The sequence below is a fragment of the Nyctereutes procyonoides genome, unplaced genomic scaffold (assembly GCF_905146905.1).
Source record: "Nyctereutes procyonoides isolate TBG_1078 unplaced genomic scaffold, NYPRO_anot_genome, whole genome shotgun sequence".
NCBI classification, from domain to species: Eukaryota; Metazoa; Chordata; class Mammalia; order Carnivora; family Canidae; genus Nyctereutes; species Nyctereutes procyonoides.
This window is the reverse complement of record NW_026575041.1, coordinates 2,537,501-2,550,803: the sequence shown is the minus strand read 5'-3', so window position 1 is coordinate 2,550,803 and position 13,303 is coordinate 2,537,501. Positions and strand designations below refer to the sequence as shown.

The 13,303-nt window shown below is 38.7% G+C and overlaps 1 protein-coding gene across 5 annotated transcripts in view; it reads left to right on the top strand.

Annotated features, from left to right (window-relative positions):
* Positions 1-13,303, top strand: part of FAM168A (family with sequence similarity 168 member A) — a 183,142-nt gene that overhangs the window by 44,009 nt on the left and 125,830 nt on the right. Inside the window, exon 2 of one of the 5 annotated variants that reach the window (XM_055320758.1) lies at positions 7,585-7,617. The exons of the other annotated variants lie outside the window; for them this stretch is intronic. The gene's annotated coding sequence lies outside the window, so the exon portion shown is untranslated. The remainder of the gene's footprint in view (positions 1-7,584; positions 7,618-13,303) is intronic. 5 annotated transcript variants of the gene reach the window in all.

Sequence of the window (13,303 nt, the reverse complement as noted above, 5' to 3'; positions counted from 1 at the left end):
CCATAGTGTAGCATATGTCAGAATTTCCTTTCTTTTTAAAGTTGAGTAAGTTTTCATTGTATGTATATACCACAGTTTTTTTTTTATCCATTTATCTGTTGATGAACAGATAAACAGCAACTTGGGTTGCTTCTACCTTTAGGTTATTACGAATTCCCATTGCTTTTTAATATAACAGTAAGCATCCCTGTCTCTTTCTTCACAAGTATTTGTAGAGCAACTTCTTTGTGCTTGATATTTTTGATGTTGGAGACATGACAGTGAACAAAACAAATGAGGTCTTGAAGCTTACTTTCTGGTGATGAGAATGGTTGCTTCTTTGTAGAAAGGACTGGTTACCTAATTTGCAGTGTTTGTGTCAGGCAGGTATCATTAGTGTGCTACCATCTTGGATATTACTGCCCTTAGCTCCATTTGACTTTGTGTCTCAACTTTGGCATCTTCTCTTAACTTTGTGTAGTAACTTTGCCTCAACTTTATGTGCTCCGGGTTAGATTGGTTGCTTTTTTTCTATGCTACCTGATTTCACTTATCTTCACCACATTGCCAGTCTCTTTTGCTGGAGTGAGTTTCTTTGGGGCTGGTATCCTTGTTGATTAATGTGAAGCTACTTGGCTAACACTCAGGGCATTTAGGTCCTCTGGGACAGGCTCTTGATGACTTCTGAAACCACATCTTTCACCACTGCCTGCCTAGCACTTTGTACTCTGGCAATACTGAAATGAATGTCCTTTCCCCAGGCATGTTAAATTGTTTCTATTCTCTGGGCTGCCCCTTTTTCCTAGAATGGCCTTCTCCTCTTTCTCCAGGTTCATGCCTTTCTGTTTTGTTTTTTTTTTTAAGGTTTTATTTATTTATTCATGAGAGAGACAGAGAGAGAGAGGCAGAGTCACAGGCAGAGGGAGAAACAGGCTCCACGTAGGAAGCCTGATGCAGGACTCGATCCCAGGACTTCAGGATCATGCCCTGGGCCGAAGGCAGGCGCTAAACCGCTGAGCTACCTAGGCATCCCCGACCTTTCTGTTTTAAAGTGGTTTTCTTCTGGGAAGCCTTCCTGGACCTGGTCTATGCTATTTTGTTACATTCTTCTGCCTTCTGTCATAGTCTTTATTGCAATGAATGGTAATTGACAGGTTCTGTGCTTTCAAGAAACTCAAGAGAATTTAGCACTAGGTTTTAGCTAGATTTCTGCCATCCTCTTCTTCCTTCAAAGTTCATTCCTCACCTCACTTGTTGAACTTGGCCTTGCTGCTGAGGATATTCCAGAATGAAAGTGACCTCCTGGGAATCTGATTGGATTTCCTCTTTATTGCTGCCCTTGTGTTTCACCCTTATAGTTGTGTCAGTTCTCAATAGGGTTAACATAATCCTTTTGTATAAAAATAATATGCCTTTATATCCTTCTAACCAGCAGAGATTCCAAAGATCTTGATCAGTCCTGATGGCATTTAACATCCTCATTTTTTTTTTCTGTAAATCTCCTCTACCCTGTGATCTTTTGAAAAATGCCTATAATGGAAAATTTGAAAACTTGACAAATCTCGCTTTATTGATAACTTGACAAATCCTAGTCTCTCTATATTTTACCATGCAGAGATTAACTTTTCAAACTTTCAGCATTAAAAAAAATTTTTTCCTACTTATTTTATTTTATTTATTTATTTTTAAAGATTTTATTTATTTATTCACAAGAGACACAGAGAGAGAGGCAGAGACACAGGCAGAGAGAAAAGCAGGCTCCATGCAGGGAGCCTGACGCAGGACTCAATCCTGGGACTCCAGGATCTTACCCTGAGCTGAAGGCAGACACTCAACCGCTGAGCCACCCAGACGTCCCCCTGTTTGTTTTAAACTTAAAAATTATTTAATCTCTGCACCCGATGTGGGACTTGAACTCATAATTCTGAGATTAAGAGTCACATACTCCACCAAGCTGGCCAGGCATCTCTCCTGTTTATTGTATATAAAGATCGTATTATAGAAACAGTTTTGTGGAGTGTGTTTTAATTTAATATTTGGTTATAAGCATTTTCTAGTGTCATTAAAATATTTTTATTTATTTGTTTATTTTAAAGATTTTATTTATTTGAGAGAGAGAGAGTGTGTGTAGAAGCACAAGCAGGGGAGGTGGGGGAAGGAGCAGAGGGAGAAGCAGGTTGAGCAGGGAGCCTGATGCAGGACTCCATCCCAGGACTCCAAGGTCATGACTTGAGCCAAAGGCACACACTTAACCAACTGAACAACCCAGGTGCTCCTAATATATTTTATTAAACATCAGTCTTTTTTAAAATATATTTTACTTATTTGTTAGAGCACAAGCGGGGGGGGGGGAGCAGAGGGAGAACCAGGCTCCCCACTGAGGAGGGACCCCCCCCCCCCCAATGCAGGGCTTAATCCCAGGACCTCAGGATCATGACCTGAGCCAAAGGTAGACGTTTAACTGACTGAGCCACCCGGGCATCTCTAAACATCAGTTTTAATAACTGTACACTATTGTATTGCATGACATTATTTAATCATAACCTTACTGTTAGATATTTAGATTACTTTCCATTTTTGATACTATAAATAACATTGTGATAGGGATCTTTAGTTATAAAGTTTGGGTCTGTGCTTTTTTTTTTAAAACTCTGTTTTACACACAACGTAGGGCTTGAACTCAGGGCTCTGAGATCAGTTGTCACATGCTCTACCAATTGTGCCAGCCAGGCATCCCTAGATCTGTATTTTTTTATAGCTTTCTTCTGATAAAAAATTAGGGATATTGTAATTGGAGCAAAGCTATAAATTTTTTAAGGTTCTTGCTACTTACTGTCAAGTTGATCTAGTTCATTGTTGGGACTCAGTATTTGTTAAATGAAAGAACGAATACTCCCCAGAGAGACTGCATTTAGTCATGCTTTCTACAGAAGGGGATGAGTGCCTGTAACCCTCATACTTCATATTTGACCCTCTAAGTGTCCTCTGTCCTCACTTGTCATAGTTAGGGCTTTATGCTCTTATTAGTTTCAGATTTAATTGGTTTCTTTGTGCTTAGGCAAATAAAATCTAGTCTTTGCTTTTTCTCAGACTGACTTTTTCCTTATTTGGTCATGTTGCTTTACTTTCCCATCATCCACTGGTTATATTTTTTTTACTCAGAGGTCTCTTTTTGTAACCACAGAGATTTGGAAAAACTTGACTGATTCCATAGGTAATGTTTAAAATACATAGGGAGAGCAAGCCAGAGTGGAAAAAAAAATCTAGAATTAGTTATTTTTGTTTTTAAGATTTTATTTATTTGAGAGACAGGGAGAGCACAGACTGGAGCAAGGGCAGAGACAGAGGGAGAGGGGCAAGCAGATTCCCTACTGAGCATGAAACTGGACTTGAAGCTCTATCCCAGGACCCTGAGATCATGACCTGAGCTGAAGTCAGACACTTAACCAACTGAGCCACCCAGACCCTCCCAGAATTGGTTTTTGAGAGATAAAAGGTGATTCTATTCTAGTTCTTACCCTCAGTGAGTGATCTTAACCTTTAATGGCTCTAAGACTCTGTTTCTTCTCTGTAAAACAGGCCTACAAAAGTACTTCTACCCTGCTTACCAAACAGGCTTGATGGGATGAATGATCCACAAAACAATACATTCTTACTGAATGACTGGCTACTGTGTGACAGTTGTGTGATAAATTCAGAAAGGTATTCCTCATGTCACAGAACTATGATATCTTCAGTTCATGCATCCAGCCATTATTTATTCAACTGGTCAACAGGTATTTATGACGTTTTCTACTAGGTATTTATGAAGTTTTCTAATAAGTATTAGGGAGGAAGACAGCAAATAAAGAAATACCTTTATTTCTATCATCTTCACCACAACTCTGCCAGGTTAGGTGTTACCATTTTACACATGAAGAAATTGGGCTTGGAAAGATTAAGTAATGTGTTAAGTTCATATAGTTTGTAAGAGAACAGAACCTGGTTTTAGTCCAATTCCAAAGTCTTCATTCTTTTTATTTTTATTTATTTATTTGAGAGAGTGAGCGAGCAAGCAAGCACAAGCAGGGGGGAGGGGAAGAGGAAGAGGGAGAAGCAGGCTCCCCACTGAGTAGGACCGGGAGATCAGGACCTGAGCCGAAGGGGGAAACTGTTAACTGACTGAGCCACCCAGGCACCCCAAAGCCTTTGTTCTTAAGATTTTGTTGGTACAAGACAAGAGGGGTAGGTAAAACTCTCTAGGCTAAGGAACTATAGGATCAAAGTTATTAGAGTCCATTGCCTCTTTTTTTTTTTTTTTTTTTTAAGTAGTCTCCACATCTAATGTGGGGCTTGAACTCATGAGCAAGAGTCTCGTGCTATACAAACTGAGCCAGCCAGAGCCCATTGCCTTTTAAGGAAATAGGAGGTAAAACTAAAGATACTGCATTAAAATTGTGAGATTGTTTCTTTTGTTTCCCCATATGTCCCCTCTACTTCAGGATAGACTCATACCAGTAAGAGTATGTAGGTGCTTCTTAAGTACTGTACTTGTAGCTGTTGCTGGCACATGGCAGTTTCTGAATGCCAAGTGCCTCATAACTGAAAACGCTATATTCATTCAGGACAGCTGCACCATGCAACCAGATGGGATTTAAAAATTGGCATATTCATTTAAAAAAAAAGACTAATTTAAAAATGTCAATTTGCAACCTGATGTTGCCATGTTAGAATTTTGTAATTTTTTTTCTAATAAAGAATAGGAAATGTTTCATTAAACTCCTGTTAAATTGTTTACACTTGTTGCACACTGCACATATGTGTTCAGCTGGCTGAAGTGTTTTTCCAAAATTATGTGCAGTGGAATAGAGAAAAATGTGCAGGTTTAGTTCAAAGAATGGCTATTGAATAGAAGAGTGCAGTGTAGATTTTTAGAGTTTATCTAATTGACTTTAACAGTTGTTTTTGTAGTTGTGATCATTGAATCATGGTGTTACAGCTTTGAGAGGCATAGACTAATGGAGAGAAACTCATTTAAAATAGGTTGTGTTTAAAACTTGCATCAAATGGGCCCTATCTCATCACTTTCTAAACTAGTTTTTGTTGTTGCTGTGGTGGTGGTGGTCGTAAAATACACTCTCTCTTCATTTTTTGCAGCAACTTCCCTGCTCCTGTCTTACTTCCTCCAAATCATCTTCCATATTGCTTCTCTGTGAACTTTGTTGAATATAGATTACCCTCCTTTTTCCTGTTTTAAAACCTTCATGGGTTTCCTATAACTTTGAGGTTAAAATTTAAATCCTTTAGTTTAGCATGCACAGCTTTTTCATGATTTGACTTCTGCCTGCCTCATTAGCCTCACATCTTACTTCTTTTGTTGTTGCTCCAGCCAGACTGAACTACTTGGCATTCACTGTCCAAGTCACATGCCTGCCTGTACCTTTTTCAATGCCAGTGTCTCTGTTTGTGACACCTTCCACCCTTTCTTCATATCTCAGCCTCTTAATTACCCTTTAAAAGTTGAGCACATTTTTGAGCAGCCTCCCTGTGGTTATCTCACCCTCTACCACATCTCCCCATTGGGTTCACAGTATTTTCTTAGTGCTCTTCATAGCTCCCAGGACTTCCCCTTAATCATAGAGCACTTACCACTTTGTATTATTCTAATTTGTTTCTACTTGCTACTAGAATTTCTTTCTTTTTTTAGCACTTAGCCCTTAATAAGTCCTCAGAAAAATGTGTGCCAAATGATTATATATGGAAAGAGAGTGTAGTGAGGGTATATTCATTCATGGCCAAACAGTGTGATAAATTTCAAACATTGTCTCCCTGTTTTTATTTCTGCTGAGTTGTAAGATTGTTCTGATATTTGAAAAAAATTCCTTTTGGAATTATCTGGAGTTTAATTACATGCCAAAAAGGAAATAAGAAATGAGCCCTCTTCTTTACCAAGTCTCACATTAAGTAGTGGAGCTTTGGTTTGAGGAGAGGGACCAAAGAGAGGCTTTCTGATTACCCCTAACTATTGTGGTTCCTACCTCTTTCTTTAAGTTAGGATGATGATGAATTATTACACTGATTCTATCTAGCCTATAAAGGCCATTGAACTTATGAAACAAAGGTCCTGGTGGTATGTAATAATAAGAAAGGTAGAACAAGCTGTTAGTCATTCTTAAGAGACATTTATTAGGATTTACTAAAGGCTTGGTTACCACAATGAATTAACAAAGTTGCTGCCAGAGTGCCTGCTAGACTGGCGTTGGGGAGCATACATGATCTAGACACAGCACTGTCCCATTGAACTTTCTGCAGAAATAGAAATGTTTTATATGTGTTGTCCAATACGGTAGTCACCAGCCAGCCACATGTGGCTCTTGAGTGCTTGAAAGGTGGCTAGTGAAACTGATGAACTGAATTTTAAATTTTATTTAGTTTTAAGTAACTTATTTGAGCTTAAGTAGCTATGTGTGGCTAATGGCTGCTGTATCGGAAAGCACAGATCTGGAGGGGCAGCAAATCTGTAATGAGACATAAAGAAGTATAATTAAGTATAATAGGTGCTATGATAGAAGTATATAGGGTTCTATCTAGGATTAGGTCAGATACATAGTCAGGTGCTATGATAGAAATATATCTAGGGTTCTTTCTAGGATTAGGTCAGATTAGGTTGCTAGGAATAGGCACCCAAAGTAGATTAGGCATTTTTGGGAGTGGGGAGAGAAAATCAAGAAAAGGCTAAGACTTTTAATCATCTTTTTTTTTTTTTAAAGATTTTATTTATTTATTCATGACACAGAGAGAGGCAGAGACCACGCAAGGAGGCCAATGTGGGATCGACCCTGGGACTCCGGGATCACGCCCAGAGCGTGAAGGCAGACACTCAACTGCTAAGCCACCCAGGCATCCCAAGAATCTTAATCTTAAAAGATGAGGGGTATACCTGGTTGTCACATATGCTAGCTTAAAAGAAATGAACACTGTGATCTGGGACAGTTATAACAGACTTTGTAAAGTAAATGGGACCTGAGTTGTCCCATGAAAGCTGGGTGGAATTTAAGTGAATCAAAGTTTGGTGGTAGTGCATCTTGTGGAACTGAAGCAGGATTTCAGGGCATATTTAAGGGACAATGGGTTCATGTTCAGCAGATGCTCAGAGTTCTTGAAAAGGTTTATTTGGAAAGAAAGGGAAGAGCTGATTTGCATAAGGGCCTTACATGTAGGTTAAGATGTATAGACTTTATCCTGAAGATTGTCGGCAGCTGTCAAGATTTATTTGGGATATGCTGTCACTTTTTTTTAGAAGCAGTTGTGGGTTATCTAGAACATTTTGGGAAATGATCTGCAGATGCACTATGTTTTTGTGCATGTGGGTATTTATGAAGAGGTATGGATTGAATGATAGATGAAGATAGGAACCTTATCTGTATAATACTAGTACACTGTGGAAAAGATGGAGAAAACCTTTCAACTGGACTTTATTCACGTCCACATTAAATTATATTTCAACAAATATGAATGCCTGTTTGTACTGTTCTGTGCCCTGGGGATCTCCATGTAAGTTATAGTTTTAGCCCTTGAGGAGCTCATAATTAGACTTTTTGTCTGATACAAGTTCTTGTTTGATAGATCGGGGTACCTGACCTGTCCTGGAGATCAGAGGTAAGTAAGGGCTCTGGTGGATGGTGCTGACCTTCCATTTTATTATATGTGCTGCTGAAGCAAGCACGCTGACCTTTCATTTTAGACATTCCCTAGTACCTGCCACTTGGCCATGACTCCTTTTCCTCTCTGGTAGATGCTTATTTCTCCCCTCACTTTGCTAGCCAGAGAATTTTTGTTTCCCCTGAAGCCTACTGCCTGGCCAGAACACTGTGGCTTTTTTATTTCTGTCATTCTATGTTAATTAAGCTAATTATGCCTTTAAAATTTTTTCCACCTGCGTATGCATCTGTTTGTCTAAGGGAGAATAGAGGAGGGAAACTAGTCCTTTATGCTCTGAGCATAAAGAGCTCTGCTTTGGGCATCCCAACTGCCAGGTGAGCCAGAAATGCTCCTAATATCCCAGAGTCACATCGTATTTGGGGGGACCAAGACAAACCAGTAAGATAACCTGGCAAAACAGTCAACTTTGGGGCACCTGGCTGGCTCAGTTGGTGGAGCATGTGACTCTTGATCTCAGGATTGTGAGTTTGAGCCCCACATTGCATATAGAGATTACTTAAAAATAAAATCTTTTTTTAAAAGATTTATTTATTCATGAGGGACAGAGAGAGAGAGAGGCAGAGACACAGGCAGAGGTAGAAACAGGCTCCTCACAGGGAGCCTGATGTGGGATTTGTTCCCAGATCCCGGGGTCAGGCCCTGAGTTGAAGGCAGGCGTCCAATTGCAGAGCCACGCAGGCATCCCAAAAATAAAATCTTAGAAAACAGCTAAACAGAATCTACCTCAGCAATTTGTTTGGAATAAGCCAACAAATAGTCAATTCAAGCATGAAGGAAGGAAAGAAAAGAACTGATGTTTATTGAGCAGGTACTGATCTGAGCACTTTGCATGTGGTAATTCCTACCTCAATCTTTTTAAAAAAAATTCCAGTATAGTTAACATACAGTGTTATATTAGTTTCAGGTATACAGTATAGTGATTCAACCATTCTGTACATTACTCCATGCTCATGACAATGTGTACTCTTAATCCCCTTTATGTATTTCACCCATCCTGACCCACCTCCTCTCTGGTAACCATCAGTTGTTCTCTGTAGTTAAGAGTCTGTTTTTTTTTTTTTCCTCCTTTTTTCTTTGTTCATTTGTTTTGTTTCTTAAATTCACCATATGAATGAAATCCATTGGTATTTGTCTTTCTCAGACTGACTCATTTCGCTTAACATTGTACCCTCTAGATCCATCTATGTTGTTGCAGATGGCAAGATTTCATTCTTTTTAATGGCTGAATAATATTCCATTGTGTATATATACCACATCTTTACCCATTCATCTACTGATGGACACTTGGGCTGCTTCCATAATTTGGCTATTATAATAAACATGAGTGTGCATAGATCTTTTCCAATTGATGTTTTCATCTTCTTTGGGTAAATACCCAGTAGTGAAATTACTGGATGATATGGTAATTCTGTCTTTAAATTTTTGAGGAACCTCCATGCTATTTGCCATGAGGCTGCACCAGGTTGCATGAAACAACAGTTCATGAGGGTTCCTTTTTTCTGTATATCCCCACCAACACTTGTTCCCTTAAATCAACCTTTGAGGATGGATAATGTTATTTCCATTTTGCAGATGAGGAAATTGAGATTCAGAAAGATAAGATAGAAAGTTTGAGTTTGAATCCTGGCTCCTCTATTTTTTTTTTCTTTTGCTTTTTAGTTGTAAGATCTTTGTAAGTTATTTTTAACTGTATGATTCTCAATTTACTTGGTTGTTTAAAAAAAAAGAAAGGGTGGCAACCAATAATACTTTAGAAAAAAGATTCTTTTTGAGAATTAAATGAGAAACTGCCTAGGGAAAAAAATCTAATTCAGAAACGTAATAGGTGCTCAGTTAAATTTGTTTGGTTGAATGTGAGCCTATTTCTCCTTTGTTTAAGCAGGGATTCCTTTTAAGGAAAGGATTAGAAGACTAAGAAAATTTTACAAATAAATATAGAGAATTAGAAATGTGGCCTGGGTTTAATAAATACAACTAACAAGTATATTTATTATGTATTATATTTATTTGCTAGAAGCTGCAGAAGAGAAAGGAACTCCTTCCTGCTGAGGAGTCTTCACTGTCCTTCCTTGAATGATAAGAACTGATTAGGTAGAAAGTTAGTTCCTTGTCCCTCTTCCGTGCTCAGTTTCTACCTCAGCCCCACATTCCTACTTTTGGCACTTTAATTTGGCTTATTGTGCCTTTTTTTTTTTTTTTAGGTTTCTGCCTTTCATATGAATAAACCTTATAAACTATGAAGTATGAGGGAATAAAGAATTAAATAGAAACAAGAGATTTGCTTAGCATTGGGCATGGAGTAAGTTCTAGCACCCGTTTGTTGGATGAAGATACAGAGGGTGATGTTTATTCCTGCAAAGCCTTGTACAAAAGAGGAGAGTCTTTCACCTAGAGCAAATATGAAAACTATTTTGAAGTTCTAGGTGTCAGCAAAGGAAGCAGGTGACACTTGAATCTCCTGGTGCTGGAGGGCACTGCTGAATTGGGATGCTGAAGACTGGGATCTTAGTAGATGTGTGTGTGTCCCACCTGTGATCTAGAACTGACATTATTTTGCTCTTTCTTTTATTGGCTGGATTGGAGCATGGTTGCAAAAAGAAAGACTGTGCAGCTCACTAAATTTATATATGTACATTATTTTTAAGAATAATTTTGGTGTTTCCACAGTGCTTCTTTTTTTTTTTTTTAAGATTTTATTTATTTATTCATGATAGTCATACACAGAGAGAGAGAGAGGCAGAGACACAGGCAGAGGGAGAAGCAGGCTCCATGCAGGGAGCCTGATGTGGGATTTGATCCCGGGTCTCCAGGATCGTGCCCTGGGCCAAAGGCAGGCGCTAAACCGCTACGCCATCCAGGGATCCCTCCACAGTGCTTCTAATCTACATTGGTTGTATAGTATTCCTGCTTCTACGTGAGTCTCTTCAATGGATAGTTTAGGTTGTCAGGACTGACTGGATTTGACTATCTTTTTCAACTTCTATCTGTAGTATTTATATATAGTGTTTTATGTTGTAGTATAGCAGTTAAGGTCCTGGACTTTATATAGTCAGGCTGCCTGAATTTGAATCTAGTTTTGGTTACTAACTATGTAATTCTGAGCAACTGACTTGATCTTACTAGGTTCAGACTTCTTATTTGTGAGAGATCATAATCGTCCCCACTTTATAGGATTATGGTCAGAATTGGGTGAGATAACAAAGTAAGCACTCATTAAATGTTAGCTGTTATCATCTTACCTCAAGTAATGCCCAGCTTATTTATTTTAAGTAAATAAATTGTGGAAAAAACATAATACATTGTCATCATAATCATTTTTTAAAAAAGATTTATTTGAGAGAGAGAGAGAGACTGCATGTGTGAGCACAGGGATGGAGGAGAAGGACAAAGGAAGGGGATGAGAGAATTCTTAGACTCCCCACTGAGCACTGAGTCTGAGGTGGGACTCCATCTCACAACCTTGAGATCGTGACCTGAGCTGAAATCGAGTTGGCCATTCAACTGACTGAGCCACTCAGGAGACCCCATCATTGTCATTTTTAAGTGTACAACTTAGTGACGTTAAATGTATTCATATTCTTATGCAGCCTTCCCACTATCCATCTCCAGAACTCTTCATCCTGTGAGACTGAAACTATACCCATTGAACAATTCCCCGTTACCTCTCTTATCAGCTCCTGCCAACCATTATTCTACTTTGTGTCTATGATTTTGACTACTGTAAGTACCTGATGTAAGTGGAATCATACAGATTTGTCTTTTTGTAGCTAGCTTGACCTCAAGGTTGGTATATGTTTGTAGCGTATGTCAGAATTTCCTTTTTAAGGCTGAATAATATTCCATTGTATATATACACCACATTTTGCTTATCCATTCATCTCTTGGTGGATAATTGGATTGCTTCCACATTTTGGCTATTGTCAATAATGCTGCTATGAATGTGGGTGTAAGGTCTTTTTGAGACCCTGCTTTTGATTCTTCTGAGTATATACCTGTAAGTGGAATTGCTAAATCATATGGTAATTCTTTGTTTAATTTTTTTGAGGAAACCCATTGTAGTTTTCACAGTGGTTGCACCATTTTACATGCCTACCAACAGTGCATGAGAATTCTAATTTCTGCTTGTCCTCACCAGCACTTCTTATGTTTCAGTTTTTTGTAGTAGTTATCTTAATGGTTATGAGGCAGTAGCTCATTGTGATTTTGATTTGCATTTTCCTGAATATTAGTGATGTTCAGTTATCTTCTCATGTACTTATTGGGCATTTGTATATCTTCTTTGGGGAAATGTCTCTTCAAGTTCTTTGCCCATTTTTGAATCAGGTTTTTGTTGTTGAGTTTTGGGAGTTCTCGATGTATTCTGGAGTCTGGAGTTTAATCCTTTATCAGTATATGATTTGTAAATCTCCAGTTCTGTGGGTTGCCATTTATTCTGTTGATTGTCTTATGTTTTTTTAAGATTTTATTTATTTATTTGAGAGAGAAAGAGACAGAGATAGCGAGAGAGAGCACAAGTTGGGAGGAGAGGGAGAAGCAGGATCCCTGAGGAACAGGGAGCCTGATACGGGGTCAATCCAGGACCCTGGGATCATGACCTGAGCTGAAGGCAGACGCTTAACCAGCTGAGCCACCCAGGTGCCCCCATTGATTGCTTTTGATGCACAAAAGCTTATTTTTAAAACGTGGTTTTTATTTTGCTTTATTTATTTTTAAAGATTTATTTATTTGAGAGAGAGGGCATTTGTGCACACATACACAGCAAGAAGGGGCCGAGGGAGAGGGAAAGGCAATCCCAAGCAGACTCTGCGCTGAGCGTGGAGCCCAAGGTGGGGCTTGAACCCACTACCCTGAGATCATGACCTGGCCGAAACCAAGAGTTGGAGACTAAACTGACTGTACTACCCAGGTGCCCCATTAATTCATAGCTTTTATGAGTAAGTGCTATAGCTAGATCCTAATTATGCTCACTAGTAAGAAGTGGGGTAAAAGAAGCTTAGCTTTGAGATTGTGAGTGCAGGACCAAATTTGGTTTTGATTCTGTATATTTTAAATTACTTAATTTCTCTGAGCTGTAGGTTTCTTACCTGCAAAATGGGTGAGCTGATAACCCCTATCTCATAGTATTTTTAGTCATGAATATTAAATGAAATAAAGAAAATGAGAGTTACTTAGTATTCAGTAAATGGTAAGTTGAATGTGAATAGTAAGAATGTTGATAAATGGAACCTAAAATGAACCCCAGATTACATGTTTAAGTGTTTTTATTTTTTATTTATTTTTTTAAAGATTTTATTTATTTATTAGAGGCACAGAGAGAAAGAGAGAGGCAGAGACACAGGCAGAGGGAGAAGCAGGCTCCACCCAGGGAGCCTGACGTGGGACTCTATCCCGGGTCTCCAGGATCACGGCCCTAGGCTGAAGGCGGCGCTAAACCGCTAAGCCCTTAAAGTGTTTTTAATAACAGCTTTATTAAGCAATAATCCACATACCATACAATTCATCCCTTTAAAGCGTATAGTTTAATGGCTTTTAGTATATTCACAGAATTGTGCAGCCCTCGTCGCAATTAATTTTGGAACATTTTCATGTTTTTACCCCAAAGAGAAATATACCCTTTAGCAGT